At 41.0% G+C, this 14197-nt stretch overlaps 1 protein-coding gene across 19 annotated transcripts in view; it reads right to left on the reverse strand.

Annotated features, from left to right (window-relative positions):
• The window catches only part of BICD1 (BICD cargo adaptor 1), a 132442-nt gene that overhangs the window by 50831 nt on the left and 67414 nt on the right, over positions 1–14197 (reverse strand). The gene's annotated exons all lie outside the window — the stretch shown is intronic.

Below are 14197 nucleotides of genomic sequence, written 5' to 3' on the forward strand. Positions count from 1 at the left end.
GAAATATATTCTCATTGTTTCATTTCCAGTGTTACAGGAATTTTAAGGTCTTATATATATAAAATAAATGTTTATAACTGTTCAAGGCAAACACATACATAAACATATAAACCACATGTCTGGAAACAGTACAGAAAAACAGTCCTAAAGACATTTTGACTCTTTCAGTCACCTCAAATATTTCTCTGCGAGGAAGGAAATGGAAAAGCCTCCCCATTGTCTTTGTTCACAAATCCTGTCTTAAGGGTGTGTTTGTGTACGAATAGGGTGAGCCTGTGACCTGGATTCAGTAATTAAGTAGTTATCATCACAGAAAAGTGGCCAAATGGCCCAGGTAATGCAATCAGTGATCCATTATCAGGTATCTTGGCAGACAGGAGAAAAACAACACACTCAGATTTCTGCTGTAGACTGCCCCTTCTGTGATGTATGCATGATGTATTGGGGATGGTCTTGAGCTACAGGGGAGGCAATTTCAAATGTCTATATAAGAATTTGCACACCAATGTTTGGGGTCCCTCCTGCCTCCTGCATGTGGCTGTGAGCACCCTGTTGCAACAGTTAATAAAGATCAGGCTTACTAGCTGCTTTGCTTCTCAATATTCTCTGGTTGGCCTGTTATTTTCTCCTACTGATAGAGAACCTACAAAAAGACTCTATATGGGCTCTTGGGTACCCCATAAGGGAAAAGGAGCAGTTTTTTCTTACAACACCAGCAAAACCGTAATGGTAAACTTAACATAAGACATAAAAATCTGTTCAACCAGACATGCCTGCTATTTATAATGCCACTCAAACTCCACAAATAAGTAAACATGGAAGGAAAAACAAGCAATATTGTAGCACCCTGCTTGTGGTTAACACTTAGCTGGAATGAAATATTCAACGCAGCAATAGAGAAATTAAAATAATAATTTATTTGTCAGACAAATAAATAATAGCTCATTTTAAAATACAGGCCTTGATCAGATGCCTCAATATAGCCCTGATTAAACTTTTCTCTTGAGCTGAAAAAATCACCTCCTCCTCCTTCTCATAGTTTTTAGAATCTCATTACTTTCATTTACTGAATAAAGGGTGGAATCAAATACAATTACTACGTGTTCTTTCACTCCGCTAAGGGTTTAAAGCAGAACAATGAGCAATGGCATCTGTCCTGCAAATATAACTACTAACAACCTTGACAAAGGAATGCAAGTTCCAGAGCCCAGCAATTTGGGTCTCAGTGTAAAAGTAAAATCCTCTTGCAAAATATCAAGCATAAACACTGGAAGAAAACTTACTTCTTTTCTAATGATATATATATGGGCTAATGATATATAATGCATTCTTGCTTCATGCAAACAACCAACAACATCAAGTAGGACACTGTCCAGGGAAGACTACAAGAAGACCCCAAAGACAGCATGGGCATAAACTATTTTTCAAAGGCCAGAATATTGCTGCTCCAAAGTATCACCAATGCTGTCCAGAGTGATGTAAGCATGACAGGACATTGCACCCTTTTCTTTTGTTTACAACTGGATTTGGGAGTGTAGCACAGTGTGATCAAGCTCTCTTTGGCTTACTCTTCTTTGTGACATGAATTTAAATATCAGACTTCCTGACTCTTGGGCTGCAATAATTGATAGTGATTGGAATTACAGAGGTTAACCCTTCCATGAAAACTTAACTTGCCCTAAAGTAGCAGATTTCCTTCTGTCAGACAGAGATGTTATTGTGGTGTAAATTAAGCTAGGGATTTATGACATTTCTAACCTGTTTACCCCAGGTTTCTGGATAAACAAGAAAGGTAACATCAAGCACACCTTGTAAAAAGAATGGTAATCTGATGGTCCATCCTGATTGAATGTTTAAGCTTTTAAAACAATAAATATATATTTAAATCTTTTTAACTTTGTGAACCTTACACCCTTTTAGAAGACCCCAATATTTTTAGTCTTTAAAGGATGTGAATGAATTAAGGAAGTGGTTCTCAGTTAGCTAAACACTGTGGACGCTATTTTTCAAATGCCAAGCCATGGACCCCCTACTTTTGAAAATCTCTATAGTAGTTTTTGTTATGTGACTGGTGCCACAGAGCCTTGTGGTCTGCAGACCACCCATTGGGAACTACTGAATTAGGTCGTTAGGATTAAGCATGTTCATGGTTTCATGCTGATAAATCATTATCACATCAATTGCTTCAAATCTGAATGTTTCCTCTACCCTGCAGTAATTATGTTATTGTTTCAGACTGAATTTTTATGGATGTGGATTTCTGGGCTCAAAGTAACTTAGATACATCATCAAGGCAGTGCACAGATGACTCATATAAATAGCAACATGTTTTAAGTGTCATGTGTGAAGTCCATACACATGGAGGCTCAGAGTGTAACAGAAAGGACCCTGCCCCAATGAATTTACAAACTAAAATTAGACAGCAGGTGGACACCAAAAGCTGCTGCCAGTTTGCACAATTTCTAATCAGTTGAAACACCAGTGCTGGATCAGTTTGGTCTTAAACAGATTTAAATACTTGCTAAAATCTCACCCATCAGTCTGACATTCTCAAACTCTCATCTCTTATTCATATATTCATAATAATATGATTTATTAACCACCCTTCACCATAAGGTCTCAGGGCACATTACAGCAATTTAAAATATAATATTAAAACAATTTACATTTCCCCCTCTCTACTCCCTTGCCTTGCATGTCTCATCCCTGAGGACAGAACTATTCTCCTGTTTTGATTTATGCAATAATTAGTATAGTATTATGAAAAGAAAAAAATGATACAAAATAATAGTGAAATAAATAAATTAAGGTCTTATGTATATAATAAAAGTTCATAAATGTACCAAGCAAATGCGTACATATAGGCCACATGTCTGAAGCTGCACAGGAGAGCAGCCATGGAGCCATTTTGACTCCCAGGCTGACCAGGTGTTTTCTCTGCAAGGTCAAATGGAGGAGCCTCCCCATTGTCTTTTCCTTCACAAATCCTGTCTTAAGGGTATGCCTGTGTATGAATATGGTGAGCTTGTGACTTGGCTCAGGAACTAAGTACTTATCATTACAAAAGACTGGCTAGGCTCCCCAGGGTAGCAATCCAGTAAACATTAACAGGTAACTTGCCAGACAGGAGGTAAACAACCCACTCAGGTTATGAGGTAAACAACCCACTCAGATTTCTGCTTTAGCCCACCCTTTCTGTGATGTAGGTATGATGTTTCTGGGGGTGGTCTTGGACTCCAAGGTGGGCAATTTAAAATGTTTATATAAGGGAAGGCACACCTTTGTTCTGGGTCCTCCTCCTTCTCCTGCGTGTGAAGGGGGCACCCTGTTGCAACAGTTCAATAAAGATCAGGCTTACTAGCTGCTTTGCTTCTCAATATTCTCTGGTTGGCCTCTTGTTATTTCCTCCGACCGATGGAGAACCTATAAAGGCTTTTGTGTCCCCCATAAGGGAATAAGGGCAGATTTTCATTTATTAAAAGGTAAAGGTACCCCTGCCCGTACGGGCCAGTCTTGACAGAACAATAGTATTAAACACTTTACATGGATTTTTAATTTCACCCATGTCATCCTTTCAGGGTGCAGTTGGGAACAAGTACTGTAATTTTTTCCTTTATTTCTTTTTTTAAAAAAGATTAATGCAATCATTGGTCTGCATCTCTGCTGTTTTCACAGTTCTAATCCATGCAACATAAATCTGCTGTGACTGCTGCCAGAGGTTTGGTTCACTTTAAATATTAATATGACATAGAAACAAAAATACTCCGTGCAAAAACATTTCTACAAAAAATGTATAAATATTGTCTGAGAAACTGGTCAGTGCTTGCTGGCTATATTCTGGCCACAAAGAATACATGCATTGTGCTGCAAGAGAATCAACACCAGCTCCACAACATTCCAGTTGTCATCATTATCATAATTTTAAAAAATCAACTAGCTTGCATGTATCAGATAAGATGCTTCCTGTGTCTCAAGGCATGTGATGGGTTCAGTTTTATTGATGCACACAAGTATGCAGCCACCAGGCAAGATCAAGGCATATAAGGTTATGGCCAATTAAGTTCTACTCATAATAGACCCAATGTAACTACTAGACCTTTGTGAAAGAAAAACCAAGCTTTCGCATTAGGAATAGGGTAAAAGACTGTTCAAGACTGTTTATTAAGACAAGGCAATTGCATTGAAGAAAACCCCATTAACTTACTTACAGAGGTTAACTACTTTTATAGGGATGGCAGTGTTATCACTTAGCTATCAAAGAAAAACACAGGAAATCAACATTGCTGGTCAAAACCCTCAATCATTTTTCTATACTCCTTTCACCATTTCAATTTCTCACCCCCTTCATGCTGACTCTGCTTTTTTACACTTCAAGGGAGATAAGGCCTTAAGATCCAAACAGGCTCAAATGTTGCAGACCCCAGATGCATACATTCTGCTCCAACACCTCTATCAGTCAGTTCCCTGTGGGAGATATTGAGGCATCTGATCAAGACTTGTATTTTAAAATGAGCTTTAAAAAATATATATTTGCAGATGCTTGTGTGTTTTTATGCCAGGCAGATGACCAGCTGGCTAAAAGACTTTGGCAGATGTTTATCTTCCTGGACAAAGGCCCCCCTGATTTATTTATAGCAGGAGCCAAAATTCTCAAAGTTGTAAAAAGGGAATTACAGGCTGGGAGCAAAGGTTACTAGGTTACTGACCCTACAGAATACAATCAAGCTGCAAGAGCACTAATTAAGAGTTAGTAAATAGTAGGATTTATTGTTTAACAGAAAATAATATCATGTGCCTCTCATTAGAGACTTTAGCCACATTTTCCTAAGGTTAAAGGGCAAGAGCTAATAGAAACAGCAGCTGGCTTGAAAGGGGGGTTGCGTTTGGAAAGTGTTTTTACTAAGTTCCTTTTTACTTTGAAAAGGCCTTTGCTTCTAAAAAATCTATATATGTTATGTATGAAATATATTGGCTTAAATGTAATTATGCAAAGGATTTAGAAAGTAAGAAATGTTAGATTCTTATGTTAGATTCTTATTTCATTGATGGTGTGTGAGAATGTGAACCCAAGATCTCTGATCTCTGTTTAAGACAGAATGAGCATCTGTTTTAACAATCTGTTTTGGAGGGCAATAGGGCAAGGAGGGCAGGAGGTGAGCTGGTAATTAAGGTGCCTTGTTGAGGCAAATGTAAGATTATATGACTATTTATTTGCCATTTATAGATAGAAGGAAATATAGCTCTTTGTCTCCCATAAAAGGTAATAGGAAATGGGTGTATCTTTTATGATTGGTTCTAGCAAACAGCCAATAGGAATTTCAAAAAGGCTGATTGGACAGAGGCAGCCAAAGGAGGAGCAAGGGGGCTGGGCTGAGGAAATATAAGTGCTGGCCATCAGGGCTGGAGTGGGCAGAGCTTTGGTAACCATATACCACTGTGTCTCTCATTTATTTGTCTGACAAATAAATTATTATTTTAATTTCTCTATTGCTGCGTTGAATATTTCATTCCAGCTAAGCGTTAACCACAAGCAGGGTGCTACAGTATGTTGCCTTTTCATTATCTCCCTTGTCTCCCTAAAGATTAAGGATACCTTTATTAATGCTTTTTATTAAGACATTCTTACTTCAATGTATTGCTTGGCAATTTTTATGTTTCCAAGCAATTATCTGATAGAACTAGAAATTGCTTCTCTTTGCCTTTCCATTGCTTCTTCATTTAAATGAAGCTTTTATTTGCTTTTTCATAAAAGTCAAAAGGTCTAAAAGAGGAGTGGCATGCTAGGATATCATTGAACATAGAATTTGATAGTTTATAGCTGATAAGCTTACCACAAGGGCTGGCCTATACATGAAAGCAGCTCACACCTGTAGCTAGGACATTTTGTGGTTGAATTGGGGTTTGTCTTTTTAGCTTTGTCAGATAAGAAACTAGCTTATGCTCGCATTGGGAACAAATAATGGTTAACACTTTGTAACTAGGACCACTGGCAGAGGAAGGGGGTGGGGGGGTGCTGTCTGCTCCAGGTGTCATCACTGAGGGGGGTGACATTGCCACCCCACCCCCCTGGGACACTCGTCACAGGCGGCGGCTCCCCTGTGGATGGCTCGTCCCACCCCCAGGTGCATAGCATTTACACCACTCTGGGTGCCACAGCAGCTAGCTCTGCCTCTGACTAGGAAAACCTGCAGTCTTCAGTCAACACATATGTAATTAAAGGTAAAAAGGTAAAGGCAAAGGACCCCTGGACGGTTAAGTCCAGTCAAAGGGTTGCGGCGCTCATCTCACTTTCAGGCTGAGAGAGCCGGCGTTTGTCCACAGACAGCTTTCCGGGTCATGTGGCCAGCATGACTAAACCACTACTGGCACAATGGGACACTGTGACGGAAAACAGAGGGCACTGAAACGCCATTTACCTTCCCAGCACAGTGGTACCTATTTATCTGCTTGCACTGGCATGCTTTCAAACTGCTAGGTTGGCAAGAGCTGGGACAGATCAGCAGGGGCTAACCCCATCACTGGGATTCAAACCTCTGACCTTCTGATTGGTAAGCCCAAGAGGCTCAGTGGTTTAGACCACAGTGCCACCCCCGTCCGTTCGTATGTAATTAGGACAATCTTGCAATAAAAATATACTGATTATATATCAATAAATTTATATAAGGGGGCTTTTGACCATATTTGTACAATGATTAACATAGGAAGTGGGATGATAATACTGTATGTTAATAAGGCAGAAGCAATATGCTGTAGGGACGCAGGTGGCGCTGTGGGCTAAAGCTTCAGCGCCTAGGACTTGCCGATCAAAAGGTCGGCGGTTCGAATCCCTGCGGCGGGGTGCGCTCCCGTTGCTCGGTCCCAGCACCTGCCAACCTAGCAGTTCGAAAGCACCTCCGGGTGCAAGTAGATAAATAGGGACCGCTTACTGGCGGGAAGGTAAACGGCGTTTCCGTGTGCGGCTCTGGCTCGCCAGAGCAGCGATGTCACGCTGGCCACGTGACCCGGAAGTGTCTCCGGACAGCGCTGGCCCCTGGCCTCTTAAGTGAGATGGGCGCACAACCCCAGAGTCTGTCAAGACTGGCCCGTATGGGCAGGGGTACCTTTACCTTTACCTTTAATATGCTGTAAACTCTGCACACCTTTTCCCATGGCTGTGTCGAGGAGGGACTTTCGTCCAGACAAGGGACTTTATAAACTGTGTTTTTCCTGATCCAGGAGTGCCTGCTCTTCAGTCACCCCACTTGCAAGTGTGTATAAATAACATTTTAATATTTCACCAATTTTGCCCAGATCATTTTATTTAAAGGATCCTAGGACTTTAGGTCTTAAGGAACCAGGGTGTTTTTATCTCCCACAGTCCCTTAATTTCAATAAGTCTATTTCCAGTAGAATTTAGTTGGCTACAACTCATAGGGTAACTGTATGTAATTTTCGTTTCTGGAACAATATATACATACACACGAACACACACAGTATTTTCCCCTTACAGGACTCAATACAGCTTATAGATAAAAACAAGAATCTCTAAAAACATGGAAAGAACAATCATTAATCATTAAATTAAACATTAATAGAATTAAAACTATATACATTTATAAAATATGTTTAAAATAATTACAATAATACCAGCACAGCACCAACTCTTTTATTAAAAGCAGTCAATTCCCCAAAGCCTGTTGGAACAAGTCTTCACCTGCCAGCAGAGGAACAAGAAGGGAGCCAGTCTAATTCTTCAAGGAGGGAGGTACAGAGTCTGGAAGCGGCCACTGAGAAGGTCCCCACCAAGCTTGTCTGTGAAGGTGGTAGGGCCGAGAGAAGGGCCTCCTCTGAAGATCTCAGAGTCTGGGCAGGTTTGTATGAGGTCTTTCAGATACCTTGGACCTGAGTCATGTAGGGCTTCATAGGTCATAACCAACATTGAATTGTGCCTGGAAACAGACCAGTAGCCAGTGGAGCCTATAACCAGCCCTGGTCAGCAAACTGGCTGCAACTCTCTGAGCCTGTTGAAGTTTCTGAGCAGTTTTCAAAGGCGGCCCCCATTTAGAGCAGGTTACAGTAATGAAAAAAGGATGTAATTAAGGTGTGTGTTGCTGTGGCCAAATCAGACATCTCAAGGAACGGGTGCAGCTGGCACACTAGCAACAAACATAATGTGTACAGATTCTTTCAAGTTTTCTAAAGAACATGCTGACATTTGATATCCTCATGTGAAAGCAACTTACGTTCCCCAAACACAAGCAACTGTGACAGCCTTGAGGAATTCGATTTTGCTATTTAGCCCTTTAAATGTTTAAATGTTTTGACCAGACTAGTGTCGAAAATGTCATATTCTCTTGCAGCACTAGTAGTAACAATATTGTATGTTGCGCTCCTATGCAGACTTACTTGGGAGTAAGTCCCACTGGATTCACTGAGCCTTCCTTCCCAAAAAGCATACACAGAATCAGGCTATGAATGTCCAATCACAAGTGTCTTAAAAATGAAAACGGGGAATATGGCTTCTGGCTGCTAGGCAAGATATCATTAGGGAGCGTGGAGATGTACATGTTAGAATCTTACTGCCAAGATGAAGGATAAAGACTGTCCTGCATATACCTGCATTTCAGGGATTCCTGCAGCTAAAGAAGTAGCTCCACAAGAGTAATAGAAGCAGGGATGGAGCGTTGTTGGCCATAGTACAGGAAGAGAAAATGGAAAGGACTAGATTCAGTTGACCAGTCTTTTTTTTTTTAAATCCAAGAGGAACTGCATTTCCAGAGTGTTAGTGAGCTTAATTTCTCATATCCAACAGCCAGACATTTTTCAAAATACATTGGCAAAACATTTTTTAGATATTACAGTGGAGATTGTCTGTGTCTGTCAACACCAACATAACCCATTAGGTAGAGCTAAAATTATACAAGTATTTATTTTGATGCCTTGAGTATTTTGCAATTCCAATCACCAGGAGAGAGAGAGTTGGAATGGTTATAATTAAACCAATTAGATATTGACACTGAGAAAGACACAAGATAGGGGTGGGGTTTTTGAAAGGGTTGAAAGGTTTGTTTTGTTTCTGCTGGATTTTGCATTTAATCATAAACTGTGCACATCAATCTCCAGTGCTGAAGAAATGCTCAAGTTAAATTGCTGTTATCAAAATATTTAGAGTGTGCATCTATGGTATGTAGCTATTCAGACTACTACAAATTAGCATTCCTTATATTCCAAATATAAGTGCTTTGCATTTATTGCCCCTTGCTTTTCATTTCTCAGACTGAATACTGGTTCAGCCATGCATGTTCATAACTGATTGGCTGTAGCATCAAATGATGGACTGCATATGTGAAGGAGAGCTGGACCATAAAGAAGGCTGATCGCCGAAGAATTGATGCTTTTGAATTATGGTGCTGGAGGAGACTCTTGAGAGTCCCGTGGACTGCAAGAAGATCAAACCTATCCATTCTTAAGGAAATCAGCCCTGAGTGCTCACTGGAAGGACAGATCCTAAAGATGAGGCTCCAATTCCCATGAGAAGAGAAGACTCCCTGGAAAAGACCCTGATGTTGGGAAAGATGGAGGGCACAAGGAGAAGGGGACGACAGAGGACGAGATGGTTGGACAGTGTTTTCGAAGCTACCAGCATGAGTTTGACCAAACTGCGGGAGGCAGTGGAAGACAGGAGTGCCTGGCGTGCTCCGGTCCATGGGGTCACGAAGAATCGGAAATGACTAAATGACTAAACAACAACAACAATAAAAGAGAGATCACCCCTTTGTTCAGGGCTTCTTCCACGGGGTGGATGGAAGACCTGTTGCAACAGTCTTTGAACAAAGATCAGGCCTACAGGCTGCTGTTTAGCTCTTATACTCCTGGCTGGTGTCTTTATTTGGCAATCCAAGTGAGCCCAAGGATTTTCCTATAACAAGACCAACATATGGTGAATTGGCCAAGCCATGAGTGACACTTGCTGTAAAGGATTCTCCTGAACCTGCTTCATTAAACAAAGAGGCTGAAACAGCTTTCAAGGCTCTTAAAATTGCTCTTTCCACAGCCACTAGTTGGGGCCTACCATTTTTTCCTAAAATATTCACTCTCTTTGTCCTTGAAAGACAGGAGAGTAGGGTCTGATATATTAACTCAATCCCTAGATCCTCCAAAAAGCCTATATAGCATATTTTCCTGCCCAAATGGACCCAGAAGCAAAAGGAGCAGGGGGCTGCCTGCGAGTTGTAGTGGCCACTGTCTAGTTGGTGGAAATGGCAAACAAAGTTTTTGGCCACCCATTTAAAGTGTCCCACATTGTAATAGTCTTCTTTGGTTTTTCAGCAGAAAGACTGAAGAAATGTGGATCCATTTTGTTAGCTGCCTAAAATTTATCTATTTAATGATGCACAAGCCTTAATCCCGCAATTTTGTTTCCCTCTCTTTAGGATGGAAGGGCGCGCGGGGGGGGGGGGCGGCATCCAGATAGAACAATTACAGGACAAACCCAGACAAGATCTACTGATGCAGTCCTACATAGCCCAAAACTAATCCTTTTGTCGATGGAATGAGAAAATCTTGATATACTGTGGCCAATTCATTTAAAGTTCTAAAAGCTGAACCACAGGACCTTGGGTGTGGTGCACAGATAGCTGAACCAATCTCCCTAACAAAGGCATGCCACCTAGCTGCAAAGACATTAACATTTACACAAATAGCAAATATGCCTTCAGAATTTGGCAGGCTACTGGTCAACTGTGGAAACGGGGCTTCATTATCACTTTTGGGGCAAAAGTAGCAAATGGACCCAAAGTATTGAACTTGTTAGACACCAACTATCCGGTTAAAAATCAGGATGAAATTTGAAAAGACTCTTGTGTGGACAAAGATGGAAAGACATTTGTTGTTGTTTAGTCGTGTCCGACTCTTCGTGACCCCATGGACCAGAGAACGCCAGGCACTCCTGACTTCCACTGCCTCCCGCAGTTTGGTCAAACTCATGCTGGTAGCTTCAAGAACACCATCCAACCATCTCGTCCTCTGTCGTCCCCTTCTCCTTGTGCCCTCCATCTTTCCCAACATCAGGGTCTTTTCCAGGGAGTCTTCTCTTCTCATGAGGTGGGCAAAGTATTGGAGCCTCAGCTTCACGATTTGTCCTTCCAGTGAGCACTCAGGGCTGATTTCCTTAAGAATGGAGAGGTTTGATCTTCTTGCAGTCCATGGGACTCTCATGAGTCTCCTCCAGCACCAGAATTCAAAAGCATTAATTCTTCGTCGATCCGCCTTCTTTATGGTCCAACTCTCACTTCCATACATCACTACTGGGAAAACCATAGCTTTTACTATACGGACCTTTGTTGGCAAGGTGATGTCTCTACTTTTTAAGATGCTGTCTAGGTTTGACATTGCTTTTCTCCCAAGAAGCATGCGTCTTTTAATTTCGTGACTGCTGTCACCATCTGCAGTGATAATGGAGCCCAAGAAGGTAAAATCTCTTACTGCCTCCATTTCTTCCCCTTCTATTTGCCAGGAGGTGATGGGACCAGTGGCCATGATCTTCGTTTTTTTGATGTTGAGCTTCAGACCATATTTTGCGCTCTCCTCCTTCACCCTCAATAAAAGGTTCTTTAATTCCTCCTCACTTTCTGCCTTCAAGGTTGTGTCATCTGCATATCTGAGGTTGTTGATATTTCTTCCGGCAATCTTAATTCCGGCTTCGGATTCATCCAGCCCAGCCTTTCGCATGATGAATTCTGCATATAAGTTAAATAAGCAGGGAGACAATATACAGCCTTGTCGTACTCCTTTCCCAATTTTGAACCAATCAATTGTTCCATATCCAGTTCTAACTTTAGCTTCTTGTCCCACATAGAGATTTCTCAGGAGACAGATGAGGTGATCAGGCACTCCCATTTCTTTAAGAACTTGCCATAGTTTGCTGTGGTCGACACAGTCAAAGGCTTTTGCATAGTCAATGAAGCAGAAGTAGATGTCTTTCTGGAACTCTCTAGCTATCTCCATAATCCAGCGCATGTTTGCAATTTGTTCTCTGGTTCCTCTGCCTCTTCTAAATCCAGCTTGCACTTCTGGGAGTTCTTGGTCCACATACTGCTTGAGCCTTCCTTGTAGAATTTTAAGCATAACCTTGCTAGCGTGTGAAATTAGTGCAATTGTGCGGTAGTTGGAGCATTCTTTGGCACTGCCCTTCTTTGGGATTGGGATGTAGACTGATCTTCTCCAATCCTCTGGCCACTGCTGAGTTTTCCAAACTTGCTGGCATATTGAGTGTAGCACCTTAACAGCATCATCTTTTAAAATTTTAAGTAGTTCAGCTGGAATACCATCACTTGCACTGGCCTTGTTATTTGCAGTGCTTTCTAAGGCCCATTTGACTTCACTCTCCAGGATGTCTGGCTCAAGGTCAGCAACCACACTACCTGGGGTGTACGAGACATCCATATCTTCCTGGTATAATTCCTCTGTGTATTCTTGCCACCTCTTCTTGATGTCTTCTGCTTCTGTTAAGTCCTTACCACTTTTGTCCTTTATTATGGTAATCTTTGTACGAAATGTTCCTTTCATATTTCCGATTTTCTTGAAGAGATCTCTGGTTCTTTCCATTCTGTTGTTTTCCTCTATTTCTTTGCATTGCTCGTTTAAGAAGGCCTTCTTGTCTCTCCTTGCTATTCTTTGGAAATCTGCATTCAATTTCCTGTATCTTTCATTATCTCCCTCGCATTTTGCTTGTCTTCTCTCCCCTGCTATTTGTAAGGCCTCTATGAAGACTTACAAGACCTTATAGAAATGACACCAAAGAAGGATGTTCTTCTCATTATAGGGGATTGGAATGCTAAAGTAGGGAGTCAAGAGATAAAAGGAACAACTGGCAAGTTTGGCCTTGGAGATCAAAACGAAGCAGGGCAAAGGCTAATAGAGTTCTGTCAAGAGAACAAGCTGGTCATCACAAACACGCTTTTCCAACAACACAAGAGACGACTCTACACATGGACATCACCAGATGGGCAACATCGAAATCAGATTGATTATATTCTCTGCAGCCAAAGATGGAGAAGCTCTATACAGTCAGCAAAAACAAGACCTGGAGCTGACTGTGGCTCAGATCATCAGCTTCTTATAGCAAAATTCAAGCTTAAACTGAAGAAAGTAGGAAAAACTACTGGGCCGGCAAGATACAATCTAAACCAAATCCCTTATGAATACACAGTGGAAGTGAGGAACAGGTTTAAGGATTTAGATTTGCTGGACAGAGTGCCTGAAGAACTATGGGTGGAGGCTCGCAACATTATACAGGAGGCAGCAACTAAAACCATCCCAATGAAAAAGAAATGGAAAGTCATATTATTGTTTAATTCGAAGGAATGGTTGCTGAAGTTGTTGGAGACAAAGTTCATATGTTTGAGAAAAATTATTACTGACATTATTATTATTATTATTATTATTATTAATAATAATTAGAGAACCCCTTTTGTAGTTTTAGTGGAAACAGGAATTAATCTATTTGGGTCAGAAGATTGGGAAGATACTGCCTAACAGAAAGTAGGTGATATCCAACATTAGACAGAATACACCCATTTAAATCAATTATTTCAAAGAGTCTATTCTAGCTAATATTGGATGCCATCCATCTAAAGAAGAAGTTGGTGCACCATACTAAAATATGATAAACAATAATTTAACAGTGTCAATGACAACATTGTCACCTTGGTTTTTCTATAAAAAACAACCCAGCAAATAGGGAAGCTGTGAAAGGCAGCTATATATATCTGAAGCATTCGTCACCCAAAACCTCATTGAATCCTGAAGCTTAACAGTGGATTTGACCATTACAATGAAAGAGTGAGACCACTGTCTGACCTCTGAATGACCCTGTGTCCTCTTCCTGGATGCTGACTGGATTTGGCTGTTGAGAATGGCTAAAAGTAAACAGCTTGCCTGGCACAGAATCATACATTTAAAAAGTCATTAAAGTGGAGTGCATGGGTTTCTCACTATCCACCTTCCTGCCATTTTCATCACTACCATTTTTCACTTAGGGGTACTGAGGGAAATCACAGAACAAACTATTAGATTAGATAATGAGAGCCAAGAACCTATTTGCAGTATCATGAAAGTGCCAAATTGATAAAGAGTTTTAGGGTTTCAGTCAACGAGAGAATTAAGGTATAAAGCAGAATCTTCATGGAGAATGGGACCCAAGCACACATTGTAATGC

The sequence above is a fragment of the Podarcis melisellensis genome, assembly GCF_964234715.1.
Source record: "Podarcis melisellensis genome assembly, chromosome: 10".
In the NCBI taxonomy this organism is placed as follows: domain Eukaryota; kingdom Metazoa; phylum Chordata; class Lepidosauria; order Squamata; family Lacertidae; genus Podarcis; species Podarcis melisellensis.